This window comes from Petaurus breviceps, unplaced genomic scaffold (assembly GCF_028583685.1).
Source record: "Petaurus breviceps papuanus isolate PSGF00001 unplaced genomic scaffold, PetGlider_PUasm1.0 90977, whole genome shotgun sequence".
NCBI lineage: Eukaryota > Metazoa > Chordata > Mammalia > Diprotodontia > Petauridae > Petaurus > Petaurus breviceps.
The window spans coordinates 17275348-17292488 of record NW_027187391.1 but is presented as its reverse complement, the minus strand read 5'-3'; positions in this window follow the sequence as shown (position 1 = coordinate 17292488).

The window sequence follows — 17141 nt, the reverse complement described above, 5'->3', positions numbered from 1 at the left end:
TGTTAATGTATTTTTTTAGGAAATGTTTATGCCATTTCAACATTTTCTAGTGTCCAGAAAAAACAAACAAATTTACTGTGTAGATCCATCTACTCTACCTATGTGCTACTATGAATAGATTGCTTTTATTCCTCTGTCAATTTGATTTCTAAAACCTCTTCACTCACAAAGGCACAACCCTAGCTCTGGCTTTCTTCAGCTCTTAACTAGACAGCTGTTGGATGCCCTCTTAATCAGTCTCCTTGCTTGCAGTATCTCCCTTCTCTAATCCCTCCTTTACACAGCTGCCAAGAAATGTTTCCTAAGGTAGTCTCCAGCTCATAAGCCTTGGGTTGCTCCCCATTGATGACAGGATAAAAATATTAATTTCTTTGTGTGGCATTTACTTTTCCAATCTGTTTAACATTAACACCTTTCCAACTTTGTTTTATACTATTCCTCTGCATAACATTATGTCAAAGAGCTCAAATGGACTACTGCACCCTGAATGCAATACCCCACCTTCCACACTACCTATCCTTTTCCTCCTCCCCCCAGGTTTAGAGGGTACCCCATCTCATCTTCACATCTTAGAAGCCTTCCCTTTCTTCAAGATTCAATTTAGGTGTTACCTCTTCCAGAAAGTCTTCCCTGATTCCCCCTCCATGTATTCAGTACTCAATTTTCCTTGCATTATGCTTATTTATTTACAGATTGTATTCCCATCAAGAAATATACAGTAACCTTATAAATGCAAGTAAAAATACTTTTGTGAAAATAGACCTAAATAATTGGGGAATTATTCATTGTTCTTGGTTAGGCTGAGCCAATATGACAAAGTAATAATAATGAAATTAATTTACTTATACCAATCAAACTACCAAAGAATTACTCGACAGATCTAGGAAAAATAATACCAGAATTCATGTGGAGGAATAAAAGGTCAAGAATCACAGGGAAATGGGCAGCTAGGTGTCGCAGTGAATACAGCACCAGCCCTGGAGTCAGGAGGACCTGAATTCAAATTCAGCCTCAGACACTTAACACAAAAACTAGCTGTGTGACCTTGGGTAAGTCACTTAACCCCAATTGCCCTCCACAAAGCAAAAAAAGAATCACAGGGAAGTAATGATAAAAAATGGGAAGAAAGATTCCTAGAAGTAAAAGATCTCAACTATATACAAAATAGTAATCATCAAAAATGACCCTGGTACTGAAAAAAAAAATGAATTGGTACTAGGTAAGAAATATAAAAGTAAATCAATGGAACATATTAGGTATACAACATACAGAAGCAAATGAACTCAGTAACCCAAAGTCCCCAGTTATTAGAGGAAAGGAATCATTATTTGATAAAAATGTAGTGGGAGTTGGGTGCATATTTGTCACATGGAAGATGTGGTAGATATCACATGGCCAGTGAGACAGTCAGAGGCAAGACTTGAACCCTAGGCCTTCCTGTGTACATGATGCCTTATCTACCTACTACATTAGGCTGCGTCTCAGATAGTAAGTGCCTAATAAATGTTGACTGAATTGAATTTCCTATTTCTAAAATGGGTTTATATTTTGAAATGTAGTTGCTTTTAACAAGCTGTGCTTATACATAAGGACCCATTGTAGACGTACACAATATTATTATATACTCCTCTCCCAGTTCTAAGAAACAAATTCTGGGAGCCTCGTGTCCCTGAAAGTGTTAAAAGATTTCCATTGCTGATTATATGCCAAACATTCCTGTTATGAAACATCTTTAAAAGTAATTATGAACTTAAGACATTCATTTTTTTTCATTCATTCACACTAAATAGAGCAGATACTAAGTGACACAGGAAGGAAGGAAAAGCCTCTGTTTAAAAAAATAGTTTTTAAACAAACAGCTTTAGAAGGTTCTGAAGCTACTGATATTTTGCAAAGTTGTATTAAAAAATAAATACATGAACAAATGTTTCCCCTGCAATGCTAGTCTCAAAATGTGGATTATTTCTGACATTTTGATTTAGCAGTCTATTAAGTAATGTACAGTTTTATTACAGAACAGCTATCGAGCTTGGAGGTTACATGAGAATTGCAACATTTTTCACAAGTGATTTCTTTTGCTTTCAAAAATAATCAGTTTAGGGGGAAAGCCCCACAGAACTTCAGATTTTCATCAATAAGAGATTTAATTAATGAAGGAAGCAAAAGAAAATTACACCTTTCATCAGAAAAACAACTATATAAGCTGTCCTAAAGCTTGATTTATATACTGAAAATAATCTCTCACAGCTGAGAAATTAAACCAAAATAATATTAAATTATGTTAATTTCACTACATTTACTTCAACAAACATTCCTTAAGCAATGGACTGAAAGAACTAAAAAGTTCTAAAGATAGAATTAATTGTAACCCCTTTAGAGTAATTAGCTTACTTTAGCTTAGGGAGAATATCATGGCCCCTAAGGTCCAAGTTCCCTCCTCTGCAACTTTTCAAGAGTTTATTTTAGATGAAATGTTAAAAGAGTTCAATCACAATGACTGAGACCCCAGTTAGGCAACTTCATGACATTTAGGTAAGAGTTGGGTGTTGTGCCTAAATTTTTGCTTATAACTATAGCTAATAAGCCACTGGACTCTGTGTTTTAGGGAAAACTCATGTTATTGGAAATGATTGCATTGGGAAATAGCAGATTGTATTGTAGTTTAAAAAGAAACCTTTTCTTGAGACTTCCCTTAGTCCTTGAGTAGGTGGATACATAGGTGGTTATAAGCCTGGGTTATTTTCTAACCCTCTTATCTCCCTTTTCTGACATATTTCAGTTCTATCTTTTTCTTTTTTTTTTTTTTTTGCACTCATTGCCCAGGGCTACTCTATCTTGGATGACACCAGCTCCTTTGGATTTTTTCCAGCCCTAAAAATATCTGTATAGTTCTGAGATAGAGTCTTCCTTTTATGCAAATTCATTAGGGTATGAACATAGCTCATGAAATGACTTTGACTGATTGAAGGAAATGTACAGGCCCAGTTCACATGTGGTTCCAATTGATTGAGTCGATCAGGAAGTATTCTTATCTAAGAAAGATACCTTTTTTTTGGGCAATATCTTTCAGGTGGGTTGTATAAATCAATGGCTCCCTGCCCTTGCAATAGTTCTTGCTAACACTTGATGGGGCATATGATAAATGCACAAATATATAAAATACAAAATAGAATATGATTACATGAGAGACACAAAGAAAATACAACTCATATCATAAAGATAATTTTCACCTTGAGGAAAATTTAAAGGGAAGACTACTTTGCCTGGATCTTGAAAAATTTGTAGGATATCTACCAAAGATGAGAATAATAGAGAACATTGTAAGAAACAGAGCAGATATTCTCAGCAATACAATGACCCAAGACAAAAAAAGAAAAAAAAAAAGAAGGAAGAGAGAGAGAGAGGCCTGGTTATGGGGACAGAAAACATGGGCTTTAATCCTGGTTCTACATTTACTAACTCTGTGGTCATGATATCATTTAAACTTTATCAATAATAACATTCTAATAGTCTTTCATTGTCGAAAAACTTTTATAATAGACACATTATTTATAACATGACATAACATGTTTTATAACAGACATGGAAAGGGTTAAAAGGGTTAAAAATTCATTCCAGAATAGGTATTTTTTCCTTATTCTCATTCTTTTTAGTCCAGTAATATGGAAACTACACATAGTATCTGCTTTGACAGTTTCTTTCCTGCATTCATAATATAAAGTCCAGTTTGCCATAAAAAAAAAAAATCCTGAGACAAAAGCTACTGCAACTTCTTTAGCCACCATTGTCCCTGATCCAGAGTTGAGGAGCCCAATTTTGTCTTTGTCCAGGCTAATTTTGTTCACTCATTCATTTAGTAAAACTGTGTTATGTATCATTAGTGTACAGAATATTGTACCAGGCACGAGAAGAGAAACAAAAATTAGATAATATACTCTCTGTTTTCAAGAAGCATACATCTAGTAGAAGAATAAACCACAATCATAAATAAACAAAATCATAAATACATTCTATAAATGCAATTTCCTTTAGAATCTGGGGCCTTCTCACCATAGAATAACACTCTACCATACCAACCCTTATCCCATTAGTGAGCTATTTCTAGGGGTCTCATTTTGGGCTGGACTCAGACTGGTCATGCTTCATTCCTCTCCTGGCTGTACTTCTTCCTTTCTGGACTTCACTTCTCAAGTGGTGTAACCCTTGTGGGTACTATTCTGCCTCCCCTACTTTTCAGTTACCTTTTATATATGGACTTCTCCAACAGAACAACTACAAACTGGACCTAGAGCTGAATAATTGAAGGAAGCAGGTCAGATTGGATTTGAGAAATTTTGCAGAACCTTCAAAATTCCCAAGCTAATCTTCAGCACAAAACCTACCTTTCAGCATCAATATTCTCTAGGTGATACTATATGTCTATGAATCATGGCACACTATCTGAGGAAGCAAAAGTTTAGGTGAACCAAAAGGTATTAGGTATGATAGTATAAGTAGTCTGCAATATATTTATCTTCTACCCTCCTACAGAAGCTACAATCAAGAAAAGACATAAAATGCATCATCAAAGAAATCTAAGATCAGGAATATATTTGGATTGCTCCTATAGAGAGAATATAATTCTCTCTATAGAATAGGATAATTTTAAAAAAACAACGGAACGTTTTTGAAATATTAAGAGATCCAGAAGAGGATTTATAGCCTCTAACGTCCTTGACTCCTCACTTTCACATATCCAATCACTTAGATTTCATTATTTCTCCTTCCACAAGATCTATGCAATACAGGCCTTCATTACCTCTCACCTAGACTATTATAATAGCCTCCTAATTGGTCTCTGTGATCCAAGGGTTCCCTTACTCAAGTCTATCCTCTATTAAAGGGGAAAGAAGGAAATACCAATAAGAAGGGAAGAGAATAAAGAAGGGAAGAAAATAAGAATGGGAAGACAATAGGGAAGGGAAAGGAATATAAATGAGAAAGGAATAGGGAAAGGAAAAGTAGAGGAAAGGGGATACTCATTTTTATAGCTCTGTGTTAGGCACAGTGCAAAATGCTTTTGCAAATATTACATTATCTGATCCTCACAACAAGGTTGTGAGGTGGGTTCTATTATTTTCCCCATTTTGCAATTGAGGAAACAGAGGCAAATAAAGGTTAAGTGAATTGTCCAAGCTACATATCTAGATTTGAACTCAGGTCTTCCTGAATCCAGGCTCAGCACTCTATCCACTGTGCCACTAGCTGCCTCCATATAGCTACCAAAGTGGTATTCTTAAAATTCAAGTTTGATCATCTCCCCAGCTCTACCCCCTCAATAAACTCTAGTATCAAATATAAACTTTTCTGTATTTGTGTCACCCAGAGCTTTGTCTAGTTTAATCCCCTTCATTTCATAGATAAGAAAATTAATTCCTTTGTAAGAAAAGTATGATGTTAAGTGCCCACAGACATTTACATTTTAAATAATAGAGTTGGAATTTGAAACAGATTATCTGACAACTCAAAATCCATTGATCTTTTCACTGTACCATGTCACCTGCCTGGGTGGAAGGAAGGAAGGAAACAATGATGGGGATCCTTGAAGATCATGTGGCCTTGTACCATAGATGATTAGAAGGTATTAATTGTCCAAGGTCAGAGATTGTATCCTCCATACTGTGAATATCCTCTAGTACAATTTAGATGTGTACAAGTACTGATGACAGCCCTCTCATTTTCCACTGATGAATGATGCCAATGGTAACAGTCAGCAACTCAGAAATGCATTTGGACAAGATTTAAATTCTTATGTGTATGCATCTAGTCTAGAAAAGGCATCTTTATTTTATCACTCTACTTTTCAACTTTACGTATTTCTTTTAAAAAGTCATCTAAAGTTTTATTTTCCTCTTTTCATATACTGAAATCATGTGCTACCACCAGAATCCCATGCTTTTACCCAAACCCTGTTTAAATTGAGAGATGAGTGCATCCAGACTTTGTGGTTATGGTGGGTGAGTATGGCCTAGGGGAACCAGAAATGCCTCAAGGGAAAAAAAAAAACCCTAAGTTTGCAGGAAGTATCTTACCTTCAAGAAAAGTGTAGGGAAGTGAAAGTTGAACTATGACAACACCTGACTCATCCCTCAGCTTAGCCCCTTGGACATGGGTGACCTACAATTAGTCAGATGTATGATCATGACTTTACCTTGCAAACATTAGTAGCACTTTTTTGCCCTTGTCTGGGAATAGGTTTGGGTAGGGATTCTTCCTAATTACTGGTATATATGCCTAATCACACTTGGTGGCACTCATTGGGAGCACAGGCAGCTGTAGGAGTGGACAAGGTAGGTAGACATCCAGGGGGTAACACATAGGAGCAGTGTCAGTAGGAATACTTTAAATTCATCTTTTTTTCATTTTTGTAATTTTTTATTCATTTTAAACTTAAATACAAAAAGGGAAAAGAAAAAAGAGAACACTTTTATGTACACAGCAGAACACGAGAGGATTCAAAATAAAACAATAAATTTTCATTTCAAGAAAACCTACATAATAAATACCATACATTATTTTCAAAGCTACCCAGATTTTCTTTGCTTCCTTGTAGGTTTTCTTTGTCCTTTGCTGTGTACTTTTTTACTTTTTTCCCCTCCCTCCCCCTCCATCCCACCATAAAGAAGGCTACAATTAAATGTGGATCATACACACACACAACCATTTTTATGTATGTATGTGTATATATATGTATGCACAGAGAGATATCTATTAACATACACAAATATACATACATTCTATGTGTGTATATATACATACACACATATATACATCTCTCTCTCTCTCATACTACACATATTTCCACTTGTTATCTGTTTCTCTGAAGGTGGTTAGCATTTTCCATCTTAAGTCCAAGTCTTTTCCATGTTTTTCTAAGTCAACCAGTTCATCATTTCCTATATCACAGCAGCATTCCAACACAATCATGTCCCATTTGAGAGACTGTTCATGAAAATTTTTTTCCCAATTTTCTGAATTCCTTCTATTCTTGGCTACATTGGTTTTATGTATACAAGTAATTTTAAATTGTAAATAAACAAAAGTATCAATTTTACACTTCAGCAATGTTCTTACCTTAAAATATACTTTAAGGTCTGATACTGGTGAATCTTCTTCCTTTATATCTTTTTTCCTGTTTTCTTTGAAATTCCTGACCTTTCATAAATATTCCTGACATCTTATAAATGTGCACATTTTAACTGATTGCTTAAAAATATATATTAAGTGCTTACTATGTGCCAGGGGCTAGGGATACAAATAAAAAAATAGTATCTACTCTTAATGAGTTTATATTAATTATCCCCCCTCCCACCTCAAGTATCCTATATGGTATTTATTTTGTGATAAGTCAAGTCAAAAGCCTCAAAGCTGCCAGTAGACAATAACACTGAATGGGAGAAATTTTCAAAAATTTCCAAGGACACCCAGAGATTTTATCCAGGCTGAGATTATCAGGATAAATGTTCAATTTCAAAGCTATCGGCTGGAAGTGACTTTCACAAAAAACTAGGAATGCATTTTACTGCCCCAACCCCCAACATAAAGCCTTTCAAACTAATAGCACACACTGCTGTAAAATGGACTAAAAATTTGAGCATTTAACTGAAACATCAGTGACAATACTTATAAACAGGGTTTGGAAAGTGAAAGAAAAGCTAATCATTTGCAAACTGTCCAATTGGCCAAACTCTGAAAAAAAATGGTGGGCAACAATGAGCCATTAGCCTCATTCCTCCAAAGGCTCTACACCAGCAGTTCTCAAATTTTTTGGTCTTTACACTTTCAGAAATTGAAGATCCCAAAGAACTTTTGTCTCTGTGGGTTATATTTATTTTTGTTGTTTAGTTGTCTGACTCTTTATGACCCCATTGGGATTTTCTTGGTAATAATACTGGAGTCTTGACATTTCCTTCTCCAGCTCATTTTATAGATAAGGCAACCGAAGCAAACAGGGTTAAGTGACTTGCCCAGTGTGATTCAGGTAATAGGTATCTGAGGCTGATTTTGCACTCAGGTCCTCCTGACTCTAGGGCTGACACTCTATCCACTGGGCTACCTAGTTGCCCTATTTATATTTGTCATATTAGAAATGAAAACTGATAAAAAAAATTTAATGTTTATTAATTTGTTTAAAAATAAAAAACAAAGTCATTACATTTAATTATATATTTTATTTAAAAATAGAAATATTTTCCAAAAAATTAATAAGAATATAAGATTAAATATTTTATATTTTTCATAAATCTCTTTAATGTCTTGTTTAATAGAAGATAACTGGATTTTCATATATGCTTCTGCATTCAATGCATTGTGCTATGTTGTTTTGATTGAAGTAAAGAAAATCTGGCTGAGTTGGAAAAGGAATATTTTAATAACCTTTTCAGATTATCATGGATATTCTTCTTTGATAATATATCAAAATTTGACAGGTAATAGTTTCTTAAATATTAATTACAATGTGGAATTTGAAACTCTATCAATGAACTTTTCATACCTTAGTACCTTAAAATTCATTGAGCTATCTTGAATGGATCTTTATCCAAATGTGATTTTATTATATCATGAATTGGTCATTTATAAAGTATTGGTTCAATGACACATTTCATTATGTAATATCAATTTACATGCATTGAAATCACATTCTTTTATATCACCATTCATCAGTAGAAAACTTTTATTTTTTTGCCTTTTTTTTTTTGGACGGGGGAAGGTAGGGGTTAAGTGATTTGCCCAAGGTCACATGGCTAGTTTTGTGTTAATTGTCTGACGCCTGATTAGAACTCAGGTCTTCCTGATTCCAGGGCCAGTGCTCTATTATCTGTGCCACCTAGCTGCCCCAAAAATCTTTTTTTTAAGTATTAGAAAGCTACCATGGTTAAAAATATAAGTTTTCAAAAATTCTAATTTTTGCTTGAAAAATTTTCTTTTGTCACTGGCAAACAAATACTGTCAGTTGTTTTCCTTGAAGTGACAGGATCACTTAATTCACTTTTGAGAAATTATTTACAAAATGTTCAAATCTGAATAACCAGTTTGTCAATCATTCTTTCAAGTAAAAATGGTGTTTCATGAAAAAAAGTTGCTAATTCAAAGCAACTTCAATTGTGTAAGTGCTATTCCTTAAGACAGTCATAGCTTTAATATGCAGCAGGACTTTATGTATATTTCCCATCTCATCTCACAGAATATTAAAAAGATGTACACTCATAGGTTGATATTTAATAAAATTAATAATGTTTAGTACTTCATCAAAGTGAAATTGGCACAAATGCTTGTTGGCTGACCAAAAAGAAAACTGGCTTTTTTTTCATTGCAAGTGCATGGTGGTAAAGAATTTCTTGTTGTTTTTACTATGTGCTAGGGGTTAGGGATACAAATACAAAAAGAAAAATAGTATCTACTCTCAATGAGCTTATATTATTTTGTTACCACCCTGCCTGCCCCACCCCCCAAAAAGTATTCTGCATGGTATTTGCTTTGTGATAAGTCAAGTCAAATTCCCATCATATCCAACTCTTCATGACCCCATTTGTGATTTTCTTGGCAGAGATACCAGAGTGGTTTACCATTTCTTTTTCCATTTTACTTTACATTTGAGGAAACTGAAGCAGAGTTAAGTGTCTAGCCCAGGGTCACACAGCTAATAAGAGATGAGGCCAGATTTGAACTGAGGAAGAGGAGTCTTTCTGACTCCAGGCTACTGTGTCACCTAGCTGCCCCATGGTAAAGAATACAATGACTACAATTATTTGGGTGTCACTACCTTGATCCATGCTAAGACACCAACAATTTTGCTTTTGTAGCTTTACTTTGCTTTTGTAGCTTCATGTCAAAAGTCAACACAATTGTCTGTAATGTTAATGGGATTTAAGATGTTCCCTTTCCATTAATAGGCCTCATGTGGAGTCCATTAAGGGAAGCTTGATTGTAGGAAGATTTTCACACCTTTTACTAACTTCTAATTAGGCACTGAGTCACAAGGGTTGTGATGCCTTCTGGCTCTGAGAAGTGTATACAAACTCTGAGTTGGTATTTTATTTTGGGGGCTTACTTATGAAAAGGATCTTGTGATTCTCTGGTCAAGATTCTGAGTGGCCTTATGTTCAGAGCTTCCCAACTGCTCGGATGTAAAGGCTCTCTCAGTCTAGGGATGTATGTAAGTGTATAGTTGATTCAGGCAGTCAAAGACCTTTCTGTTGGTCTTTATTTCTCTGCTTGTATTTTCTCTGTTTGGATCTGAAGTTCAAGGTGCTGACTTTTACCCTGAACTAATGAATGCAATCTAAAAAGATTGTTGACCCCTTAAACAGCTATCTTCCCTAGTAAAGCAGATCTAAGAACCTAAGCTAGCAGTCATCCTGGGTATGCCAGTGTGGTTGTCGCTACATTGTCCTAGGATAAACTTTAAGATTCAAAAAAGTTTTTCAACACTTTGAATGTTTCAGCAACACTTCTGTTTGTTGCCAAGCAATCACATATGAGAAGATCTTCTTCGATGATAATGATTAGTTTTGTGGATACTGGACAAGGAAGCAAAACAGCAAATTCAGTCATGTTGTCAGAGACATTCATTTGTAACTTCCCTTTTAATCATGAAATCCTCTGGTTCTGGCGAGGGTAAAAACAACTGAGCAACCATAAAAATATTTTTAAAAAAATTTCTCATGTCCAAAATTTGTTCCCCAAAATGAGCCTCCAAGAGGTAAATGTATAAGAGATTTTTCTTGAATGCAGAGACTAGGGTTCCAGTCCAAGTTCTGACACTTATTGTGTTACCTTTGACAAATTGTTTTACCTTTCTGAACCTCGTCAACAAAATGAAAAAATAATACTCACCTTGCAGGGTTGTTGTGATGAAAAAGCACTTGATTAAACTCTAAAGTGCTTTCAAAATGAAAGTTACCACCTCAACCTGAGATCCCCTAAAAGATGGTCCTATATTCCTTGAGATTAATTAGTCATTTAATCAACTAACATTTATTGATGTTAGTGTGTCAAGCACTGTGCTAGCTAATGAGGTTAAAAAGACAAAATAGACATGTTCTATGTACACATAAATTAGTTGTAAAAAGGATACCAAGTAAATGCAAGGTAATTTCGGGGGGAGTGGGAAGCTAAAGGGAGGTACTAGCAGCTGGGGAAATCATGGAAAGTCTCTTATACACAATGACTCCTGAACTTAGCTTTGAATGGAAGTGAGGGATTCTAAGAAGCAGAAGTGAAAACACACAGGAAATGAAAAATATTTTGTGAGCTATACAACAAGTAGGCCTGTTTTTCTGGGCTATAGTATGTGAAGGGAAGTAATGTGTAGAAAGTTTGGAAGGTGGGCTGCAGTCAGCTCTAAATCTGAAATATGAGAAAATGGAGCTTCTTGATCAGGAGAGAAGCAGTCAGAACTGAGCTTAAGTTATATCATTTTGGCAGCTATGAGGAAGATGGATGGGAGGAGAGAGACTGGAGGAAGGGAAAGCAATTAGGAAGTCAATATAGTCTAGGCTTGCGGTGATGAAGGCCTACACTAAGATGATCACCATGGGAATGATGTATTTAGTTGGGTCCTGAGATAGTGTATTGGGTCCTGAAGTTACCAAGAAAAAATGGAAACAGTCTCAGCCCTTAAAGAATGTACATTGTTTTATGGTGGAAGTGATAGAGGGGAAGACTTGAGAGAGTATTAATATAGAACATACATAGGAAATACAAGGTTTATCAGTCTCATAAATTAAAGCAGAAGATACTATTGGCAAGTTGGGGATAGTGAGAATGAGGGCAAGCTTCACAGAAGAAGAAGCATTTGAGTTGTCTCTGGAAGAAAGATAGCGATTCAGAGAAGCAGAAGAAAAATAGATGGTTTGTGTGAATGCATGGAATTGTTGCAATGATTCATGGTCTAGTATGACTGGATTGTAGAATGCATCAAGGCAAATTATATGAAAAAGGTTGAAAAGGCAGGTTGGAGCCAAATTGTCAGACTGAGGGGTCTGTATTTTATCCTAAAGGTAATAGGCAGCCTATGAAAGACTTCTGGGTTTGGGGAGTTGGGGGGGGGGTCTGAGTAGCTCTGTGAATTCAGTGGAGAAGGGGGGAAATGGAAGCAGGAAAATCCATTAGGAAGTTGTCGTTGTCATTTGTCCTTCTTTCTTGAAGAGGACCACAACATCAGGAAAATGATACCATGACTTGGAAGTAAATTGGATTTAAGTGAGGGAGGACTGTTCAAAGTCACCAGCCTCACTTCCTCCTCCAGAGCCATCTGAATCCAGTGCAAGATACAGATCAGGATGCCTGGAAATAGCCCCAGTAGGAAGTTATTGCTATAAGTGAAGGGAGAGGGGATACTGACTTGTCTGTGTGAGTTGAAAGAAAAAGGATTTGTGATCTTGTTGGACAAGAGATTGGATATAGGAGGTAAAGGAAAGGTAGGAAGAAAGAAAGACTTGTGAGATTACAAACCTGAGCGAGAAGAGGCTCCCTCAACAGGGAAATTTTGAGGCCTTCCTCAATAAGGGGTAGTAGGGAAAGATCATATGATTCTTTTTGGACATGTTGTATCTGAGAGCATAAATTTTGAGGGGAATGTCCTGGGAGGAGTTAAAAGAAACAAAGTGATTTTGGAAAAAAGTTAGGAAATGTCCAGACACTGTAATCCATTGGGGTTTCTCTCTATCAGGAGCTGAGTAGTTTGATTCATCAAGAATCCTCTGGAATTGTGGTTGGCCATTGTGTTAATATGAGTTCCTAAGTCTTTAGTTGTCTGTCTTTACAATATTTTTTGATGTTACTGTATACATTGTTTTGATTCTGCTCACTTCACTTTTTATCAATTCATACAAGTCTTCCCAGGTTTCTCTGAAATCATCCCCTTTGAAATTTGACCTTTCTTGATCCACAAACCCCAACTACTAGTGTTCCCACCTTCCCACTCTCCACTGCAGATTGTCTTGTCTTTATTTTTTATATATTTGCATACATATACAGTTTATCCCAAATGAATATAAGCTTGGAGGTAGGGATTGTTTTGTCTTTGTCACTGTGTCTCCATGGACTAGCACATAGTAAACACTTAATAAATACTTGTTGATTGTGAAGAAGAAGAAGAAGAAGAAGAAGAAGAAGGAGGAGGAGGAGGAGGAGGAGGAGGAGGAGGAGGAGGAGGAGGAGGAAGAGGAGGAGGAGGAGGAGGAGGAGGAGGAGGAGGAAGAGGAGGAGGAAGAGGAGGAGGAGGAAAAAAAAGTTTATAGTACTCCAAAACACTAAAATAAAAATCCACCAAGTAAGTCAAATGTTTAGTTTATTTTCCATCAGGAGTCACCATTCACAGCCAGACATTTGCAATGCAGTCATAGGATTATGACACAGTTTGAAGACAAGCCAAGCTCAGTTAGTACAACTTCATCTTTGCAAGCACATTCTCTTTTAATTTCCTCATCATTTGGCCCCTTTATCAACACAACTAGGAGTTTATGATAATTAAATGTGAAAAAAAAACCTGTCAATGCAATTCATGCTTGAAATTTTTAACAAACTAGAGAGCCAAGAAACTCAAAAGAATGGTCTCTACAACAACGATCTACCAGTCCTCTCTGCATGTGTTATATTTGAAGGTCTAAGGCATCTGCTGTCTGTTTAATCAGTGATGATTCAGATGTTAGCATGACAACTGACTTACTGTTTTTCATCCAAACACTGAGGTTTTCAGTACTGGGTGCTCTTTAACTTTGAGTCTCTTCCCTACATCTTTATGATTCTCCTAAGTAAAATATTGTGGCTGGTTCATGGATGATATAATTTGCAGGCACTCAATAACTTTACCTTGAACCACTCTTTCAGTGAAACAATGAGACAAGGGAAATTTGTAGTCCCAGAAGTGTGTGTGTTGCTGTCAGACCTGGTGACATAATATCCTTTTCCTCTTCCTCAAATAATCAGTGACCCTAGTTTACATGAGAAGAGAGGGAGTGGTAAAATCAAGGCTGAATGCAGGAATTTTGATTGGCAAAAGCCCTGGAAACAGTCATGGAGAAGCTGAAAATGTGTTTTCTGCAAGGCAAGGGGGCACATATGAAAGTGGCACAAGGGCCACAATAGATTCCAAATGCCTTGCTTCACTTATTGTTCAGGATAAAATCCTCTAAAAGCATACTGTATGTGACTCAGAGTTAAATCCCCTAGTCAGTAGGACCTTTTAAAAGGAGAAAATTATGGAAGACATCATGTACTCCCTGCTAAGAGGCAGGCAGTCTAGTATAATGGAGAAAGCATTAGCCTTGGAGTCCAGAAATGTGGGTCATTCTCCCAGCTCCACCAACTTTCACTGCAGGCTGAAGTCACAAAAATCATCTCATTTCCCCAAGCCTTAGTTTCTTGACCAGTGAAATGCAGTTTATAACATTTATCTGAAGAGAATTATCATGGTGGTAAGAATCAAGCACTAGTCTTGGAGACAGAAAGACCTGTGTTCAAATTATGCCCCCTGACACATACTGTGTCTATTAGCTTCTCAGTGTTCTCAGGCAACTCTTCTAAGAGTGGATTTTCTAGACAAGTTGCTGACCTGCATTACAGCAAGGAGTTTCTACTCCAAAGGCTTCCTAAACCCAATAAAATCATGGGTCCAAACCAATCCCCTTCTTTGCCTTCTGCCAAAAATATAAAAAGCTGTCCTACCTTAAAGAGTTATTATGAAGCCTAAATAAAATGAGTGAAGGTACTTTGAAAAAAACAAAAAGCTCTATATTCATTTAACTCTGATAAGGTGACGTAGTGTATAGAGTACTCCCTCTGGAGTCAGGGTTCCTGGGTTCAGATCCCATCTCTGTTACTGCCTATCTGAACTTGAGTAACCTACAACTCTTTGGTCCAAATCTTCTCAGCTATAAAATGAGGGATTTGGACCAGCTGGTCTCTGAGGTTCCTTTCAGCTCTTGCTCTATGATAGCATAATAAATGCTGGTTGACCAAATGTGAAAATGTATGCATTGGGTGGCTAGGTGTCGCAGTGAATAGAGAACCGGCCCTAGAGTCAGGAGGACCTGAGTTCAAATCCAGCCTCAGACACAAAAACTAGCCACGTGACCTTGGGCAAGTCACTTAACCTCAATTACCCTCCAAAAAGCAGAAAAGAAAGAAAATGTATGCATTTTTTTTTATCATAAGCATACAATGTATATACAAAAAAGTCACTTGCTCTTAACTCAGTTTCCATTTTCATAGGAGCATAATTACTTCTTGGTTTGAGAACGTACTATTTTGGGGACAATATATTTTTGCCAAGCTTTGATTTTTTTTAAATCATTGAACCCCACTAATATGCACAGCACTTATCAGTATTTCTTTTGTTGGAATATGCATGACCATTGCTTTCTCTACCTCTCACCTACATTTCTTGGCCTGGTTTATACAACACTGTACAAACTTTGAGATTCCCCTTTTATTCACCAAATAAGAGGCAACAAGATACTTTGTACAAACAGCTTCATTTCCTCTGAATTGATCGTGCTAATATGAATTCCCCTCCTCTTTTGAAAGTGCACCCAAATCCTTGGGGAAGTCTTAGGAACAACATGATCTGAGATCCCTTTTCAGGTTTCTCAGGGAATTTGTGGCAATCTGACAACAACCAAAGGTTCCTAAATTTTCAGTAATCCAGTAATTTCTGAATGCACAAAGCCACTTGTTTGGCCCCATTAATCTCTACAGATAAAGGAGGTTTCATTAGTAAGTCTGGGAAATCCCTAAATATACCATTTGATAACTGGGAAATTTAAAATTTACTTCCTGTTCCTTGGGTTAATACTGTCATTTCCCCTAAGGCAGACATAGTTTTAGAGTATCACAGACTTGCCACAAATGTTGCCAATTCATTCATTCATTTATTCATTCAAGTATTTATTCTCTGACCATACATAATGACCAGAAAGGGCTCTTATGAAGAGATTATGTAGTAATTTGTAGATAACTTTTGTCTTGAAAAGATTTGTACTGTTATCCAGTTATAATGCAGTGCTTACATCATTAGTAAAACCGAAGCTTTTCAAAAATGTGATTCATGCTAGCTTCTGGGCAAATGGCTTAACAAATCCCAAGCAAAAGTACACTTTATTCGTTCTGCTCATTTACTAAATTAAATGAATAAAACTATCATGATAACTCAGAAAAGAAGTCTACCCCCATAGAAGAGTAGTTGGTTCAAGGATGCTAACAGTTATGAAAAAAATTGTAGGGTATTATCCACCTGTATGAAAGATTGTTCTGCTATGCCCAAAGGGCTATAAAAAAGTGCATATCCTTTGACCCAGCAATACAACTTCGAGGGCTGTATCCCAAAGAGATCATAGAAGTGGGAAAAGAGGGGCAGCTAGGTGGCACAGTGAATAAAGCACTGGCCCTGGAGTCAGGAGGATCTGAGTTCAAAACCGGCCTTAGACACTTAACACAAAAACTAGCTGTGTGACCTTGGGCAAGTCACTTAACCCTAAATTGCCCTCCAAAAAAAAAAAGCAAAAAAAAAATGGGAAAAGGACCTGTATATACAAAAATATTTATAGTAGTTCTTTTTGTGGTGGCAAAGAATTGGAAATCAAAGGGATGCCCGTCAGTTGGGAAATGGCTAAGTTGTGGTATATGAATATAATAGAATATTATTGTGCTATAAGAAATGAGGAGCAGACAGACTTCATAATAACCTGGAGAGACTTATATAAACTGATGCTGAATGAAGAGAGCAGAACCAGGAGAACTTTGTACGTAATTATAGACACACATCGTATGTGTGATGACTGACTTGGATAGACTAGGCTCCTCTCAACAATACAAGGTTAGAAGACAACTCCAAAAGACTCATGATGGAGAGGGCTATCCACATCCAAAGAAAGAACCACAGAGTCTGAATGCAGATTGAAGCAAACTACTTGCTCTCTCTCTTTTTTGTTTTGTTTTGTTTCTTCTTTCTCATTGTGCACTCCATTGGTTATAATCCTTTTTTATAACTTGACTAATATTTAATGTGAAGGTATTTGTAGATCCTATATTTGAGTGCATGCCGCCATGGGAGGGGGGGGGGGGGGGAGAGGGAGGGGAAGAAGAATTGAAACTCAAGG